Consider the following 19,510-nt stretch of genomic DNA (forward strand, 5'->3'; position numbering starts at 1 on the left):
CAATTGATGTTAATCCGTGTGGAGGCTCTGAGAAGAACGAAATCCACATGGAAATTGCGACGACTGTCAGCACGGTGGCCATTGTGACGGCTTTTGTGACGCGACAGCGGAATGCGATCGACTGACAGTGGTTCGCCCAGCGGCAAATCTGGACACAAGAGTGGCTCCTGCCCAACGTTTCAAACGAGCCACGGTTCTGCATACATTATCACAATTGATGTTAATCCGTGTGGAGGCTCTGAGAAGAACGAAATCCACATGGAAATTGCGACGACTGTCAGCACGGTGGCCATTGTGCCGGCTTCTGTGACGCGACAGCGGAATGCGATCGACTGACAGTGGTTCGCCCAGCGGCAAATCTGGACACAAGAGTGGCTCCTGGCCAACGTTTCAAACGAGCCACGATTCTGCGTACATTATCACATTTGATGTTAATCCGTGTGGAGGCTCTGAGAAGAACGAAATCCACATGGAAATTGCGACGACTGTCAGCACGGTGGCCATTGTGACGGCTTTTGTGACGCGACAGCGGAATGCGATCGACTGACAGTGGTTCGCCCAGCGGCAAATCTGGACACAAGAGTGGCTCCTGCCCAACGTTTCAAACGAGCCACGGTTCTGCATACATTATCACAATTGATGTTAATCCGTGTGGAGGCTCTGAGAAGAACGAAATCCACATGGAAATTGCGACGACTGTCAGCACGGTGGCCATTGTGACGGCTTTTGTGACGCGACAGCGGAATGCGATCGACTGACAGTGGTTCGCCCAGCGGCAAATCTGGACACAAGAGTGGCTCCTGCCCAACGTTTCAAACGAGCCACGGTTCTGCGTACATTATCACAATTGATGTTAATCCGTGTGGAGGCTCTGAGAAGAACGAAATCCACATGGAAATTGCGACGACTGTCAGCACGGTGGCCATTGTGACGGCTTTTGTGACGCGACAGCGGAATGCGATCGACTGACAGTGGTTCGCCCAGCGGCAAATCTGGACACAAGAGTGGCTCCTGCACAACGTTTCAAACGAGCCACGGTTCTGCGTACATTATCACAATTGATGTTAATCCGTGTGGAGGCTCTGAGAAGAACGAAATCCACATGGAAATTGCGACGACTGTCAGCACGGTGGCCATTGTGCCGGCTTTTGTGACGCGACAGCGGAATGCGATCGACTGACAGTGGTTCGCCCAGCGGCAAATCTGGACACAAGAGTGGCTCCTGCCCAACGTTTCAAACGAGCCACGGTTCTGCATACATTATCACAATTGATGTTAATCCGTGTGGAGGCTCTGAGAAGAACGAAATCCACATGGAAATTGCGACGACTGTCAGCACGGTGGCCATTGTGCCGGCTTTTGTGACGCGACAGCGGAATGCGATCGACTGACAGTGGTTCGCCCAGCGGCAAATCTGGACACAAGAGTGGCTCCTGCCCAACGTTTCAAACGAGCCACGGTTCTGCATACATTATCACAATTGATGTTAATCCGTGTGGAGGCTCTGAGAAGAACGAAATCCACATGGAAATTGCGACGACTGTAAGCACGGTGGCCATTGTGACGGCTTTTGTGACGCGACAGCGGAATGCGATCGACTGACAGTGGTTCGCCCAGCGGCAAATCTGGACACAAGAGTGGCTCCTGCCCAACGTTTCAAACGAGCCACGGTTCTCCGTACATTATCACAATTGATGTTAATCCGTGTGGAGGCTCTGAGAAGAACGAAATCCACATGGAAATTGCGACGACTGTCAGCACGGTGGCCATTGTGCCGGCTTTTGTGACGCGACAGCGGAATGCGATCGACTGACAGTGGTTCGCCCAGCGGCAAATCTGGACACAAGAGTGGCTCCTGCCCAACGTTTCAAACGAGCCACGGTTCTGCGTACATTATCACAATTGATGTTAATCCGTGTGGAGGCTCTGAGAAGAACGAAATCCACATGGAAATTGCGACGACTGTCAGCACGGTGGCCATTGTGACGGCTTTTGTGACGCGACAGCGGAATGCGATCGACTGACAGTGGTTCGCCCAGCGGCAAATCTGGACACAAGAGTGGCTCCTGCCCAACGTTTCAAACGAGCCACGGTTCTGCATACATTATCACAATTGATGTTAATCCGTGTGGAGGCTCTGAGAAGAACGAAATCCACATGGAAATTGCGACGACTGTCAGCACGGTGGCCGTTGTGCCGGCTTCTGTGACGCGACAGCGGAATGCGATCGACTGACAGTGGTTCGCCCAGCGGCAAATCTGGACACAAGAGTGGCTCCTGCACAACGTTTCAAACGAGCCACGGTTCTGCGTACATTATCACAATTGATGTTAATCCGTGTGGAGGCTCTGAGAAGAACGAAATCCACATGGAAATTGCGACGACTGTCAGCACGGTGGCCATTGTGACGGCTTTTGTGACGCGACAGCGGAATGCGATCGACTGACAGTGGTTCGCCCAGCGGCAAATCTGGACACAAGAGTGGCTCCTGCCCAACGTTTCAAACGAGCCACGGTTCTGCATACATTATCACAATTGATGTTAATCCGTGTGGAGGCTCTGAGAAGAACGAAATCCACATGGAAATTGCGACGACTGTCAGCACGGTGGCCATTGTGACGGCTTTTGTGACGCGACAGCGGAATGCGATCGACTGACAGTGGTTCGCCCAGCGGCAAATCTGGACACAAGAGTGGCTCCTGCCCAACGTTTCAAACGAGCCACGGTTCTGCGTACATTATCACAATTGATGTTAATCCGTGTGGAGGCTCTGAGAAGAACGAAATTCACATGGAAATTGCGACGACTGTCAGCACGGTGGCCATTGTGCCGGCTTCTGTGACGCGACAGCGGAATGCGATCGACTGACAGTGGTTCGCCCAGCGGCAAATCTGGACACAAGAGTGGCTCCTGCCCAACGTTTCAAACGAGTCACGGTTCTGCATACATTATCACAATTGATGTTAATCCGTGTGGAGGCTCTGAGAAGAACGAAATCCACATGGAAATTGCGACGACTGTCAGCACGGTGGCCATTGTGCCGGCTTCTGTGACGCGACAGCGGAATGCGATCGACTGACAGTGGTTCGCCCAGCGGCAAATCTGGACACAAGAGTGGCTCCTGCCCAACGTTTCAAACGAGCCACGGTTCTGCATACATTATCACAATTGATGTTAATCCGTGTGGAGGCTCTGAGAAGAACGAAATCCACATGGAAATTGCGACGACTGTCAGCACGGTGGCCATTGTGACGGCTTTTGTGACGCGACAGCGGAATGCGATCGACTGACAGTGGTTCGCCCAGCGGCAAATCTGGACACAAGAGTGGCTCCTGCCCAACGTTTCAAACGAGCCACGGTTCTGCATACATTATCACAATTGATGTTAATCCGTGTGGAGGCTCTGAGAAGAACGAAATCCACATGGAAATTGCGACGACTGTCAGCACGGTGGCCATTGTGACGGCTTTTGTGACGCGACAGCGGAATGCGATCGACTGACAGTGGTTCGCCCAGCGGCAAATCTGGACACAAGAGTGGCTGCTGCCCAACGTTTCAAACGAGCCACGGTTCTGCGTACATTATCACAATTGATGTTAATCCGTGTGGAGGCTCTGAGAAGAACGAAATCCACATGGAAATTGCGACGACTGTCAGCACGGTGGCCATTGTGACGGCTTTTGTGATGCGACAGCGGAATGCGATCGACTGACAGTGGATCGCCCAGCGGCAAATCTGGACACAAGAGTGGCTCCTGCCCAACGTTTCAAACGAGCCACGGTTCTGCATACATTATCACAATTGATGTTAATCCGTGTGGAGGCTCTGAGAAGAACGAAATCCACATGGAAATTGCGACGACTGTCAGCACGGTGGCCATTGTGACGGCTTTTGTGACGCGACAGCGGAATGCGATCGACTGACAGTGGTTCGCCCAGCGGCAAATCTGGACACAAGTGTGGCTCCTGCCCAACGTTTCAAACGAGCCACGGTTCTGCATACATTATCACAATTGATGTTAATCCGTGTGGAGGCTCTGAGAAGAACGAAATCCACATGGAAATTGCGACGACTGTCAGCACGGTGGCCATTGTGCCGGCTTTTGTGACGCGACAGCGGAATGCGATCGACTGACAGTGGTTCGCCCAGCGGCAAATCTGGACACAAGAGTGGCTCCTGCCCAACGTTTCAAACGAGCCACGGTTCTGCGTACATTATCACAATTGATGTTAATCCGTGTGGAGGCTCTGAGAAGAACGAAATCCACATGGAAATTGCGACGACTGTCAGCACGGTGGCCATTGTGACGGCTTTTGTGACGCGACAGCGGAATGCGATCGACTGACAGTGGTTCGCCCAGCGGCAAATCTGGACACAAGAGTGGCTCCTGCCCAACGTTTCAAACGAGCCACGGTTCTGCATACATTATCACAATTGATGTTAATCCGTGTGGAGGCTCTGAGAAGAACGAAATCCACATGGAAATTGCGACGACTGTCAGCATGGTGGCCATTGTGACGGCTTTTGTGACGCGACAGCGGAATGCGATCGACTGACAGTGGTTCGCCCAGCGGCAAATCTGGACACAAGAGTGGCTCCTGCCCAACGTTTCAAACGAGCCACGGTTCTGCATACATTATCACAATTGATGTTAATCCGTGTGGAGGCTCTGAGAAGAACGAAATCCACATGGAAATGGCGACGACTGTCAGCACGGTGGCCATTGTGACGGCTTTTGTGACGCGACAGCGGAATGCGATCGACTGACAGTGGTTCGCCCAGCGGCAAATCTGGACACAAGAGTGGCTCCTGCCCAACGTTTCAAACGAGCCACGGTTCTGCGTACATTATCACAATTGATGTTAATCCGTGTGGAGGCTCTGAGAAGAACGAAATCCACATGGAAATTGCGACGACTGTCAGCACGGTGGCCATTGTGACGGCTTTTGTGACGCGACAGCGGAATGCGATCGACTGACAGTGGTTCGCCCAGCGGCAAATCTGGACACAAGAGTGGCTCCTGCCCAACGTTTCAAACGAGCCACGGTTCTGCATACATTATCACAATTGATGTTAACCCGTGTGGAGGCTCTGAGAAGAACGAAATCCACATGGAAATTGCGACGACTGTCAGCACGGTGGCCATTGCGACGGCTTTTGTGACGTGACAGCGGAATGCGATCGACTGACAGTGGTTCGCCCAGCGGCAAATCTGGACACAAGAGTGGCTCCTGCCCAACGTTTCATACGAGCCACGGTTCTGCATACATTATCACAATTGATGTTAATCCGTGTGGAGGCTCTGAGAAGAACGAAATCCACATGGAAATTGCGACGACTGTCAGTACGGTGGCCATTGTGCCGGCTTCTGTGACGCGACAGCGGAATGCGATCGACTGACAGTGGTTCGCCCAGCGGCAAATCTGGACACAAGAGTGGCTCCTGCCCAACGTTTCAAACGAGCCACGGTTCTGCGTACATTATCACAATTGATGTTAATCCGTGTGGAGGCTCTGAGAAGAACGAAATCCACATGGAAATTGCGATGACTGTCAGCACGGTGGCCATTGTGACGGCTTTTGTGACGCGACAGCGGAATGCGATCGACTGACAGTGGTTCGCCCAGCGGCAAATCTGGACACAAGAGTGGCTCCTGCCCAACGTCTCAAACGAGCCACGGTTCTGCATACATTATCACAATTGATGTTAATCCGTGTGGAGGCTCTGAGAAGAACGAAATCCACATGGAAATTGCGACGACTGTCAGCACGGTGGCCATTGTGACGGCTTTTGTGACGCGACAGCGGAATGCGATCGACTGACAGTGGTTCGCCCAGCGGCAAATCTGGACACAAGAGTGGCTCCTGCCCAACGTTTCAAACGAGCCACGGTTCTGCGTACATTATCACAATTGATGTTAATCCGTGTGGAGGCTCTGAGAAGAACGAAATCCACATGGAAATTGCGACGACTGTCAGCACGGTGGCCATTGTGCCGGCTTCTGAGACGCGACTGCGGAATGCGATCGACTGACAGTGGTTCGCCCAGCGGCAAATCTGGACACAAGAGTGGCTCCTGCCCAACGTTTCAAACGAGCCACGGTTCTGCATACATTATCACAATTGATGTTAATCCGTGTGGAGGCTCTGAGAAGAACGAAATCCACATGGAAATTGCGACGACTGTCAGCACGGTGGCCATTGTGCCGGCTTTTGTGACGCGACAGCGGAATGCGATCGACTGACAGTGGTTCGCCCAGCGGCAAATCTGGACACAAGAGTGGCTCCTGCCCAACGTTTCAAACGAGCCACGGTTCTGCGTACATTATCACAATTGATGTTAATCCGTGTGGAGGCTCTGAGAAGAACGAAATCCACATGGAAATTGCGACGACTGTCAGCACGGTGGCCATTGTGACGGCTTTTGTGACGCGACAGCGGAATGCGATCGACTGACAGTGGTTCGCCCAGCGGCAAATCTGGACACAAGAGTGGCTCCTGCCCAACGTTTCAAACGAGCCACGGTTCTGCATACATTATCACAATTGATGTTAATCCGTGTGGAGGCTCTGAGAAGAACGAAATCCACATGGAAATTGCGACGACTGTCAGCACGGTGGCCATTGTGCCGGCTTCTGTAACGCGACAGCGGAATGCGATCGACTGACAGTGGTTCGCCCAGCGGCAAATCTGGACACAAGAGTGGCTCCTGCCCAACGTTTCAAACGAGCCACGGTTCTGCGTACATTATCACAATTGATGTTAATCCGTGTGGAGGCTCTGAGAAGAACGAAATCCACATGGAAATTGCGACGACTGTCAGCACGGTGGCCATTGTGACGGCTTTTGTGACGCGACAGCGGAATGCGATCGACTGACAGTGGTTCGCCCAGCGGCAAATCTGGACACAAGAGTGGCTCCTGCCCAACGTTTCAAACGAGCCACGGTTCTGCATACATTATCACAATTGATGTTAATCCGTGTGGAGGCTCTGAGAAGAACGAAATCCACATGGAAATTGCGACGACTGTCAGCACGGTGGCCATTGTGCCGGCTTCTGTGACGCGGCAGCGGAATGCGATCGACTGACAGTGGTTCGCCCAGCGGCAAATCTGGACACAAGAGTGGCTCCTGCCCAACGTTTCAAACGAGCCACGGTTCTGCGTACATTATCACAATTGATGTTAATCCGTGTGGAGGCTCTGAGAAGAACGAAATCCACATGGAAATTGCGACGACTGTCAGCACGGTGGCCATTGTGATGGCTTTTGTGACGCGACAGCGGAATGCGATCGACTGACAGTGGTTCGCCCAGCGGCAAATCTGGACACAAGAGTGGCTCCTGCCCAACGTTTCAAACGAGCCACGGTTCTGCATACATTATCACAATTGATGTTAATCCGTGTGGAGGCTCTGAGAAGAACGAAATCCACATGGAAATTGCGACGACTGTCAGCACGGTGGCCATTGTGACGGCTTTTGTGACGCGACAGCGGAATGCGATCGACTGACAGTGGTTCGCCCAGCGGCAAATCTGGACACAAGAGTGGCTCCTGCCCAACGTTTCAAACGAGCCACGGTTCTGCGTACATTATCACAATTGATGTTAATCCGTGTGGAGGCTCTTAGAAGAACGAAAATCACATGGAAATTGCGACGACTGTCAGCACGGTGGCCATTGTGACGGCTTTTGTGACGCGACAGCGGAATGCGATCGACTGACAGTGGTTCGCCCAGCGGCAAATCTGGACACAAGAGTGGCTCCTGCCCAACGTTTCAAACGAGCCACGGTTCTGCGTACATTATCACAATTGATGTTAATCCGTGTGGAGGCTCTGAGAAGAACGAAATCCACATGGAAATTGCGACGACTGTCAGCACGGTGGCCATTGTGACGGCTTTTGTGACGCGACAGCGGAATGCGATCGACTGACAGTGGTTCGCCCAGCGGCAAATCTGGACACAAGAGTGGCTCCTGCCCAACGTTTCAAACGAGCCACGGTTCTGCATACATTATCACAATTGATGTTAATCCGTGTGGAGGCTCTGAGAAGAACGAAATCCACATGGAAATTGCGACGACTGTCAGCACGGTGGCCATTGTGCCGGCTTTTGTGACGCGACAGCGGAATGCGATCGACTGACAGTGGTTCTCCCAGCAGCAAATCTGGACACAAGAGTGGCTCCTGCCCAACGTTTCAAACGAGCCACGGTTCTGCGTACATTATCACAATTGATGTTAATCCGTGTGGAGGCTCTGAGAAGAACGAAATCCACATGGAAATTGCGACGACTGTCAGCACGGTGGCCATTGTGACGGCTTTTGTGACGCGACAGCGGAATGCGATCGACTGACAGTGGTTCGCCCAGCGGCAAATCTGGACACAAGAGTGGCTCCTGCCCAACGTTTCAAACGAGCCACGGTTCTGCATACATTATCACAATTGATGTTAATCCGTGTGGAGGCTCTGAGAAGAACGAAATCCACATGGAAATTGCGACGACTGTCAGCACGGTGGCCATTGTGCCGGCTTCTGTGACGCGACAGCGGAATGCGATCGACTGACAGTGGTTCGCCCAGCGGCAAATCTGGACACAAGAGTGGCTCCTGCCCAACGTTTCAAACGAGCCACGGTTCTGCGTACATTATCACAATTGATGTTAATCCGTGTGGAGGCTCTGAGAAGAACGAAATCCACATGGAAATTGCGACGACTGTCAGCATGGTGGCCATTGTGACGGCTTTTGTGACGCGACAGAGGAATGCGATCGACTGACAGTGGTTCGCCCAGCGGCAAATCTGGACACAAGAGTGGCTCCTGCCCAACGTTTCAAACGAGCCACGGTTCTGCATACATTATCACAATTGATGTTAATCCGTGTGGAGGCTCTGAGAAGAACGAAATCCACATGGAAATTGCGACGACTGTCAGCACGGTGGCCATTGTGACGGCTTTTGTGACGCGACAGCGGAATGCGATCGACTGACAGTGGTTCGCCCAGCGGCAAATCTGGACACAAGAGTGGCTCCTGCCCAACGTTTCAAACGAGCCACGGTTCTGCGTACATTATCACAATTGATGTTAATCCGTGTGGAGGCTCTGAGAAGAACGAAATCCACATGGAAATTGCGACGACTGTCAGCACGGTGGCCATTGTGACGGCTTTTGTGACGCGACAGCGGAATGCGATCGACTGACAGTGGTTCGCCCAGCGGCAAATCTGGACACAAGAGTGGCTCCTGCCCAACGTTTCAAACGAGCCACGGTTCTGCGTACATTATCACAATTGATGTTAATCCGTGTGGAGGCTCTGAGAAGAACGAAATCCACATGGAAATTGCGACGACTGTCAGCACGGTGGCCATTGTGCCGGCTTTTGTGACGCGACAGCGGAATGCGATCGACTGACAGTGGTTCGCCCAGCGGCAAATCTGGACACAAGAGTGGCTCCTGCCCAACGTTTCAAACGAGCCATGGTTCTGCGTACATTATCACAATTGATGTTAATCCGTGTGGAGGCTCTGAGAAGAACGAAATCCACATGGAAATTGCGACGACTGTCAGCACGGTGGCCATTGTGCCGGCTTTTGTGACGCGACAGCGGAATGCGATCGACTGACAGTGGTTCGCCCAGCGGCAAATCTGGACACAAGAGTGGCTCCTGCCCAACGTTTCAAACGAGCCACGGTTCTGCGTACATTATCACAATTGATGTTAATCCGTGTGGAGGCTCTGAGAGGAACGAAATCCACATGGAAATTGCGACGACTGTCAGCACGGTGGCCATTGTGACGGCTTTTGTGACGCGACAGCGGAATGCGATCGACTGACAGTGGTTCGCCCAGCGGCAAATCTGGACACAAGAGTGGCTCCTGCCCAACGTTTCAAACGAGCCACGGTTCTGCGTACATTATCACAATTGATGTTAATCCGTGTGGAGGCTCTGAGAAGAACGAAATCCACATGGAAATTGCGACGACTGTCAGCACGGTGGCCATTGTGCCGGCTTTTGTGACGCGACAGCGGAATGCGATCGACTGACAGTGGTTCGCCCAGCGGCAAATCTGGACACAAGAGTGGCTCCTGCCCAACGTTTCAAACGAGCCACGGTTCTGCGTACATTATCACAATTGATGTTAATCCGTGTGGAGGCTCTGAGAAGAACGAAATCCACATGGAAATTGCATTCGCGACGGTAATATGGCCCCAACCTGGCGTGACTCCATCATCTTAATGAACACTCCGCAAGCCACCCGAGCGTGTGAGGAGGGGCCACTTCTGGTATCACTAACTGACGCCTTCTTTCATGTCCCATTCACGAATGACGCGTAGGAAGACTTACTGTCTCAAGCTTCTGTTTTTGCTTTAATTTCTTGAATTTTCTCGGTATTATCATTTCGCGAGAAGGGAGCAGTATGTACTTCCACTCTACCCGAAAGGTATTGTCTCGAAATTTTGATAGTAAACCTAACTGTGATGCACAACGCCTCTCTTGCAGCGTCTGTACTGGAATTTGTTGAGCATCTCTGTAACGCGGAATAAACGACGCCGTGACAAAACGCGCCGCTCTTCGTTGGATCTTCTCTATCTCTTCCATCAGTCGTATTTCGTAAGGGTCTCTGACTGATGAACAACACTGCAGAATCGGTCGAACAAGCGCCTTAAAAAAGACTTCTGCAGTTGGTGAATAACATTTCTTTGTGATTTTCTTTCTTTGACTCTCAGTCTGGCATCTGTTTTTCCTACAGTAGGTTGCAGTTAAGGTGGCGTCTGAGCGAAGCGTTCTGGCCAGAGAGGGAGGGACAATACTCGCGACGTCGCCAGTTAGCTGTTTCAATGCAGTCAGCGCGGCACTGTGGGCTACCAAGCGGTCGCGCGCCTAGAAAATTTGTTATTTGTAGGAGTTCCACCATTCCAACGAATATGTTACGCAGCTAGCAGAGAATATTCTACCTATACTGTTATTTCACACTTCACTCGTACTTTTTGAGCACCTTGTCTTGCCACTTTCGTGGATACCAATCTCTTTTTGATCTACTGATTTTGACACATTCAGTAAAACTGCATAAGTAATGCAGTTTTCGTCCTTATATATGATTCTACTTACTGAGGCAAAACAACGACAGTGGTGATGCCTCCTAAGTGGCGAAGCGCTCTCTTCAACTCGCGGTCGAGACCAGTCAGAAATGTTTGACAACGTATCCTCAATTTTTTCGTTTGCATTGCCATGAACTCGCTGCACAGGTTAATGTACATAACAAGCAACGTCATAGCCACATAAATGAACAGTATTTGTAGAAAATGCAATTGTGAGCGACTATTTCAGAATGACCACAGACAGCAAGAAAACGGACATGGAAGAAATGATTTTAGCTGTGGGAGTGAAAATATTGTCCTCAAACGAAAACAGCAGCAAGGAGAGTGAATTCCAGTAGCAATCTGACGCTACAGAAATTACAAGTGACACATTTTAGCAAAGTATACCTCGAGTAGCAAAGACAGGCAGTCATGTGAGAACATATGTGGAACTACGCAAGAAATGCTCCACTGATCAGTGTATAATAAGGCTGAAATATGTCTGAGTGAAAGTATGTAATGTACTGCGTGATACTCAACAGTGATATTAATGTAATGTATTTCGAGATAATGCTCACTGTTTATCATAAACTTTTACTTTATGTATTCAGGTCAGTTTAACGAAGAACTCACGTAACTAATCTTTAGATTACAACAAGATAAAAAATGACTGATTTTTTAAAATGTGAGACATTATTTCCATGTATTTACGATAGCTACTGGCGATAGCTCTTCGTCTCTACACAAGAAAAATATAAAACTGCATAATCATAGCTTCAAAGACGAATTCGCAGTGAAAGATCTGTCAGGAATTCCTGGGAAGCTCTGGTACATTATAAAGCTGAAGAACTCATCTAAATCTTAGTTCCTGTCACTAGTGGATCATTCTAGTGTCGAAACAGAATACGTTAGGCATAACGCATAATTATTAGTCTTCGTTGTTAAATGCATCCACATGCAAGGATCGCATTATCAAACCATCGCAGAAACATTCAGCTTGTTTCAGAATTCCTATTACAGACTTCTGGGAGTTGTTGAGGAGACGTAGTAGGTAAAATATTGGTAAGAAACCCTCGTCCTGTACTGTACCGTTTGCGTCTAAAATGAGTTTGATGATCGGACCACTTTCAAATCTCCCGCTCCACAGTACGTACACGGAGAAGAGGGCGCTGTCGTCAGTCGCTGTTGTATTTATGAAATCGCACACCACTTTCGTCCGACTGCAACAACGGCTGCAAGAAAATGGTATCTACATCTACATACATAATCCGCAAGCCACCTGACGGTGTGTGGCGAAGGGTACCTTGAGTACCTCTATCGGTTCTCCCTTCTATTCCAGTCTCGTATTGTTCGTGGAAAGAAAGATTGTCGGTATGCCTCTGTGTGGGCTCTAATCTCTCTGATTTTATCGTCATGGTCTCTTCGCGAGATATACGTAGGAGGGAGCTATATACTGCTTGACTCCTCGGTGAAGGTATATTCTCGAAACTTCAACAAAATCCCGTACCGAGCTACTGAGCGTCTCTCTTGCAGAGTCTTCCACTGGAGTTTATCCATCATTTCCGTAACGTTTTCGCGATTACTAAATGATCCTGTAACGAAGCGCGCTGCTCTCCGTTGGATCTTCTCTATCTCTTCTATCAACCCTATCTGGCACGGATCCCACACTGATGAGCAGTATTCAAGCAGTGGGCGAACAAGCGTACTGTAGCCTATTTCCTTTGTTTCCGGACTGCATTTCCTTAGGATTCTTCCAATGAATCTCAGTCTGGCACCTGCTTTACCGACGATTAATTTTATATGGTCATTCCGTTTTAAATCACTCCTAATGCCTACTCCCAGACAATTTATGGAATTAACTGCTTCCTGTTACTGACCTTCTATGTTGTAGCTAAATGATAAAGGATCTTTCTTTCTATGTATTCCTAGCACATGACACTTGTCTACATTGAGATCCAATTGCCATTCCCTGCACCATGCGTCAATTCGTTGCAGATCCTCCTGCATTGTTGCAACCTCTCTATATACTACAGCATCATCCGCAAAAAGCCTCAGTGAACTTCCGATGTTATCCACAAGGTCATTTATATACCGGGCGATCAAAAAGTCAGCGTAAATTTGCAAACTGAATAAATCGCGGAATAATTTAGATAGAAAGGTAGAAATTGACACACATGCTTGTAATGACATGGGGTTTTATTTGAACTAAAAAAATATAAACGTTCAAAAAATGTCCGACAGACGGCTCTTCATCTGATCAGAATAGCAATAATTGGCATAACAAAGTAAGACAAAGCAAAGATGATGTTCTTTACAGGAAATGCTCAATATGTCCACCATCACTCCTCAACAATAGCTGTAGTCGAGGAATAATGTTGTGAACAGCACTGTAAAGCATGTCCAGAGTTATGGTGAGGCATTGGCGTCGGATGTTGTCTTTCAGCATCCCTAGAGATGTCGGTCGATCACGATACACTTGCGACTTCAGGTAACCCCAAAGCCAATAATCACACGGACTGAGGTCTGGGGACCTGGGAGGCCAAGCATGACGAAAGTGGCTGCTGAGCACACGATCATCACCAAACGACGCGCGCAAGAGATCTTTCACGCGTCTAGCAATATGGGGTGGAACACCATCCTGCATAAACATCGTACGTTCCAGCAGGTTTTTATCAGCCAGGCTGAGGATGATGCCATTCTGTAACATATCGGCGTACCGGCGTCACGGCAGCAGTTTTGTTGTCCAGCGCCATCTGTCGAACATTTTGTGAACTTTGTATTTTTTTTTTTTTTTTTTTTTTGGTTCTAATAAAACCCCATGTCATTCTAAGCACGTGTGCCAATTTTTACCTCTCTATCTACATTATTCCGTGGTTTATTAAGTTTTCAAATTTATACTGACTTTTTGATCACCCTGTATATTGTGAATAGCAACGGTCCTACGACACTCCCCTGTGGCACACATGAAATCACTCTTACTTCGGAAGACTTCTATCCACTGAGAATGACATGCTGCGTCCAGTTGTCTAGGAACTCTTCAATCCAATCACACAGTTGGTCTAATAGTCCATATGCTCTTATTTTGTTCATTAAACGACTGTGGGGAACTGTATCGAACGCTCTGCGGAAGTCGAGAAACACGGCATCTCCCTGGGAACCCGTGTCTATGGCCCGTGGACGAATAGCGCGAGCTGGGTTTCGCATGATCGTCTCTTTCGAAACCCATGCTGATTCCTACAGAGTAGATTTCTATTCTCCAGAAAAGTCATTATACTCGAGCATAATACGTGTTCCAAAATTCTACAACTGATCGCCATTAGAAAATGTCCTCCAGAAAAGTCATCATACTCGAACATAATGCGTGTTCCAAAATTCTACAACTGATCGCCATTAGAGATATAGGTCTATAATTCTGCACATCTGTTCGATGTCCCTTCTTGAAAATTGGGATGACCTGTGCCCTTTTCCAAGCTTTTGGAACGCTCGCTCTTCTAGAGACCTACGGTACACCGCTGCAAGAAGGGGGGGTAAGTTCCTTCGCGTGCTCTGTGTAAAATCGAACTGGTATCCCATCAGGTCCAGCGGCCTTTCCTCTTTTGAGCGATTTTAGTTGTCTCTCTATCCCCCTGTCGTCTATTTCGACATCTACCATTTTGTCATCTATGCGACAATCTAGAGAAGGAAGTACAGTGCAGTCTTCCTCTGTGAAACAGCTTTGGAAAAAGTCATTTAGTATTTCGGCCTTTAGTCTGTCATCCTCTGTTTCAGTACCATTTTGGTCACAGAGTGTCTGGACATTTTATTTTGATCCACCTACCGCTTTGACATAAGACCAAAATTTCTTAGGATTTTCTGCCAAGTCATTACATAGAACTTTACTTTCGAATTCATTGAACGCCTCTCGCATAGCCCTCCTCACAGTACATTTCGCTTCGCGTAATTTTTGTTTGTCTGCAAGGCTTTGGCTATGTTTATGTTTGCTGTGAAGTTCCCTTTGCTTCCGCAGCAGTTTTCTAACTCGGTTGTTCTACCACGGTGGCTCTTTCCCATCTCTTATAATCTTGCTTGGCACATACTCATCTAACGCATATTGTACGATGGTTTTGAACTTTGTCCACTGATCCTCAACACTATCTGTACTTAAGACAAAACTTTTGTGTTGAGCCGTCAGGTGCTATGAAATCTGCTTTTTGTCACTTTTGCTAAACAGAAAAATCTTCCAACCTTTTTTAATATTTCCATTTACGGCTGAAATCACCGATGCTGTAACCGCTTTATGATCGCTGATTCCCTGTTCTGCGTTAACTGTTTCAAATAGTTCGAGTCTGTTTGTCACCAGAAGGTCTAATACGTTATCGCCACGATTGGGTTCTCTGCTAAACTGCTCAAGGTAGTTATCAGATAATGCACTTAACAAAATTTCACTGGATTCTTTGGCCCTGCCACCCGTTATAAACGTTTGAGTCTCCCAGTGTCTCCTTAAGGTGCTCTGCCACAACAGCTGCTGAGCCAGGGGGTTTATAGTGACATCCAATTACCACGTTTGAGCCTGCTTTAACCGTGACCTTCACCCAAATTATTTCACATTTCGGATCTTCGTCAATTTCCCTCGATACTATTGCACTTTTTATTGCTATAAACACGCCTCCCCCTTCACCGTCCAGCCTGTCTCTTCGGTAAACATTCCAATCTGAGTTTAGAATTTCATTACTGTTTACATCTGGTTTCAGCCAACTTTCCGTCCCTAGTACTATGTGGGCATTGTGACCGTTCATTAATGAGAGCAGTTCTGGAACCTTTCTATAGACGCTCCTGCAGTTTACTATTACCACATTAATATTGTCATTCCCTATTGCGTTTTGCCTACTGCTACCTTGTCGCGTCTTGTCGGGCCTAGGGAGGGAATTCTCTAACCTAAAAAACCAACATGTGCTCTATACGTACTCCGCTACCCTTGTAGCCGCTTCCTGCGTGTAATGCTTGCCTGGCCTATTCAGGGGGACCCTACATTTCTCCATCCGACAGCGGAGGTCGGGAAATTTGCACCCTAGATCTCCGCAGAATCATCTGAGCATCTGGTTTAAGCCTTCCACTTGGCTCCAAACCAGAGGACCGCGATAGGTTCTGGGAACGATACTACAAATAGTTAGCTCAGATTCCACCCTGTGAACGAGGCTTTCCGCCTTCACCAACTCCGCCAACCGCCTGTATGTACTGAGGCTGACCTATGAACCCAGACGGCAGGAGTCATTGGTGCCGACATGAGCAACAATTTGCAGTCGGGTGCATCCAGTGCTCTCTACCGCCGACGGCAGCGCCTCCTCCACATCTCGGATGAGACCCCCTGGCAAGCAGAGTGAACACTGGCCTTCTTCCCAGACCTTTCCGCGAAGGAGCTCCATTACCCGCCTAACATTGAAGCTTCCAATCACTAATAAACCCCTCCCCCCGTGTGCCTGGTCGGACCTTGCTGAAGGAGCGGCCACATGTCCACTCACAGGCAGAGCGGCCGATGCCACACGGCCAGCCTCCACATTGGCCCTCCGCCTCGTGCGTCGCGAACGCCGTTGAACCCGCCACTCCCCTTGGGGAGAGGGTGGCCCAACCGCGCCCGGTACCCGCGAAGATGTCTCGACAGCAGGGACACTCAGAGGCAGCAGCCTGAAGACGGCTGACCGTGCCTATCAGAACGTTCAGCTGTTCGCGAACAGCGGCCAGCTCCTCCTGCGTCCGTAGTCTTCAGTCACACATCCTATCCATCCTAAGAAATCAACAATTTGCTGTAGAGAGTTACGTAATTAATTATTAACTAGACTGCTAATTCACTAAAGGTGGTTGATAGCTGACTAAACTGTGGTTACTGGACACTTCTTGTTGGAAACAATGAAAATAAGCACTAACTGTCTCTGGACTGTATTCAAAACAAACGCTAAATCTATGGAACACTATTACCAGTACTCGAAAATTACTGCTTCCTAAAAGCAAAAACACACGGAAAAAGAAGTGACAAGTAAGAAACACACAGTTAATACTTAAATTTACGTAGACTGCTGCACAGGAGATGTGTAGCAGACGACAGTTACGACGACACATGTTGGCAACTAGGACGATTAACTGTGCTCCTGCATGGAACATGCCGCACTCTCTTCTTCGTCATGTAGAACACACAAGAAGGGCTTCAGTCACAAAGGGTGCAGGCCGAACACAGGAAGAACGTACATACAGGAACCATCGGTATAACAGTTGTAAATTGTCATAGCTGTGTTGGGAAGGTACCAGAGCTCCAAGCGGTAATAGAAAGTGCTGATGCTCAAATCGTTGTAGGTACTGAAAGCTGGCTAAAGACGGAGATACACTCAGCCGAAATTTTTCCGAAGAACCTAAGGGTGTTCTGAAAAGGTAGGCTAAACACGGTTGGCGGTGGCGTGTTTGTTGCTACTATAAGTAGTTTATCATGTCGCGAAATTGAAGTAGATAGTTCCTGGTGTTAGTATGGGCAGAGATCATTGTTGGTAATCGGAATAAAATAATAATTCAATCCTTTTACCGACCTCCCAATTCAGATGATTTAGATGCTAAAAGGTTGAAAGAAAACTTGAGTTTGATTGCCAAAAATGTACCCGACTCATACGATTTTAGTTAGTGGTGACTTTAATTTACCCTCGATATGTTGGCGAAAATACATGTTTAATTCTGGAGGTACGCATAAAATATCATCCGAAATTGTGCTAAACACATTCTCTGAAAATTATTTCGCGCAGTTGGTTCATGAGCCCACGCGAATAGTAAACACACTTGACCTCTTAACGCCAAATAATCCTGAGTTAATAAAGGATACAGGAATTAGTGAACACAGGGTTGTCATAGCGAGACTGAATATTGTAACCCCCAAATGCTCCAAAAATAAACGAAAAATATACCTATTCAAAACCTATTCAAAAAAGCAGATAAAAATTCACTTGACGCCTTGCTGAGAGACAATCTCCACTCCTTCCAAATTAATAATATAAGTGTAGAGCAGATGTGGCTTGAATTCAGAGAAATAGTATCGCCAGCAATTCAGAGATTTATGCCAAATAAATTAACAGACAACGGCGATGATCCTCCTTGCTACACAGAACGGCCAAAACACTGTTGCAGAAACAACGAAACAAACATGCCAAATTTAAACAGACGCAAAATCCCCAAGATTGGCGATATTTTACAGAAGCTCGAAATTTAACGCGGACTTTCAATGCGACATGCTTATATAGTTTCCACAACCAAACTTTGTCTCGAAACCTGGCAGAAAATCCAAAGTGTTTCTTGTCGTATGTGAAGTATGTTAGGGCAAGAAACGATCAATGCCTTCTCGGCGCGATAGCAATGGAGATACTATCGAAGACAGTGCTGCCAAAGCGAAGTGACTAAACACAGCCTTCCGAAATGCCTTCACAAAAGAAGACGAAGTAAATATTCCAGAATTCGAATTAAGAACAGCTGCCAACATGAGTAACGTGGAAGTAAATGTCCTCGGAGTAGTGAAGCAACTTAAATCACTTAATAAAAGCAAGTATTCTGGTCCAGACTGTATACCAATTATGTCTCTTTCGGAGTATGCTGATGATTTAGCTCCATACTTAAGAATCATATACAACCGATCGCTCGAGGAAAGATCCGTACCCAAAGACTGGAAAGTTGCACAGGTCACACCAATATTCAAGTAAGGTAGTGGGAGCAATCCACTAAATTACAGGCCCATATCATTAACGTCGATATGCAGCAGGATTTTGGAACATATATTGTGTTCGAACATTATGAATTACCTCGAAGAAAACGGTCTATTGACACACAGTCAACATGGATTTAGAAAACGTTCTTGTGAAACACAACTAACTCTTTATTCGCATAAAGTGTTGAGTCCTACTGACAAGGGATTTCTGATTCATTCCGTATTCCTGGATTTTCGGAAGGCTTTTGACACTGTACCACACAAGCGGCTTGTAGTGAAATTGCGTGCTTATGGAATATCGTCTCAGTTATGTGACTGGTCTTGTGATTTCCTGTCACAGATGTCACAGTTCGTAGTAACTGATGGAAAGTCACGAGTAAAACAGAAGTGATTTCTGGCGCTCCTCAAGATAGTGTTACAAGCCCTTTGCTGTTCCTTATCTACAAGGGTTGAATAAAAGTAATGCCTTCACCTTCGGTAACTGGGTTTGGATGGGAAAATTTTAATAAATCAAACGCAGAAATAATTCTTAGAATGTGATATTTAATTACCAATATTCACGTATTCACATAATCACCGGCCAATGCATTCATTTCTGCCAACGACGAACAAGTTTTCTGAAGCCGTCACGGAAGAAGTCGACACTCTGTTCCCGCAACCACAGTTTCAGTTCTCTCAACGTCTTCATTAGAAGCATAATGATGTCCCCGCAGATCGTCTTT

This window comes from Schistocerca piceifrons, chromosome 7 (genome assembly GCF_021461385.2).
Source record: "Schistocerca piceifrons isolate TAMUIC-IGC-003096 chromosome 7, iqSchPice1.1, whole genome shotgun sequence".
NCBI classification, from domain to species: Eukaryota; Metazoa; Arthropoda; class Insecta; order Orthoptera; family Acrididae; genus Schistocerca; species Schistocerca piceifrons.